Source organism: Sinocyclocheilus rhinocerous, unplaced genomic scaffold (assembly GCF_001515625.1).
Source record: "Sinocyclocheilus rhinocerous isolate Xijiao unplaced genomic scaffold, SAMN03320098_v1.1 scaffold899, whole genome shotgun sequence".
Lineage (NCBI taxonomy): Eukaryota > Metazoa > Chordata > Actinopteri > Cypriniformes > Cyprinidae > Sinocyclocheilus > Sinocyclocheilus rhinocerous.
In genome coordinates, this window is record NW_015653460.1 from 600,836 (window position 1) to 601,253 (window position 418).

The window sequence follows — 418 nt, forward strand, 5'->3', positions numbered from 1 at the left end:
TGTGTTTGTTCCTTATAAACCTGTTGTGTATAAGTAACACTCTCAGGGCACTGAATATGCATATGGATTTTATTATTTTGTCCATAGCAGTGGCAAACTCTCAAACTTCAGCCTTATATGTTTTTCCCTTTTATTTTTATTTTGCGTATGTATTTCTGGTTGGTTCTGTTCATTATGTCCATCCTCTGAATAGTGTCAAAACGTTATATTATTATAGTTTTTTTAATTTTATTTTTATAACAAGTACATAAACAGTATGACCATGTAGGCCAATGTGCATCTATCTATCTATCTACACATATCTACATAGATTGTTTAACTGTTGCATTAAAGGGTCAGTTCACCCAAAAATGAAAATTAGCCCATAAATTACTCACCCTCAAGACAGCCTAGGTGTATATGACTTTCTTCTTTCAGA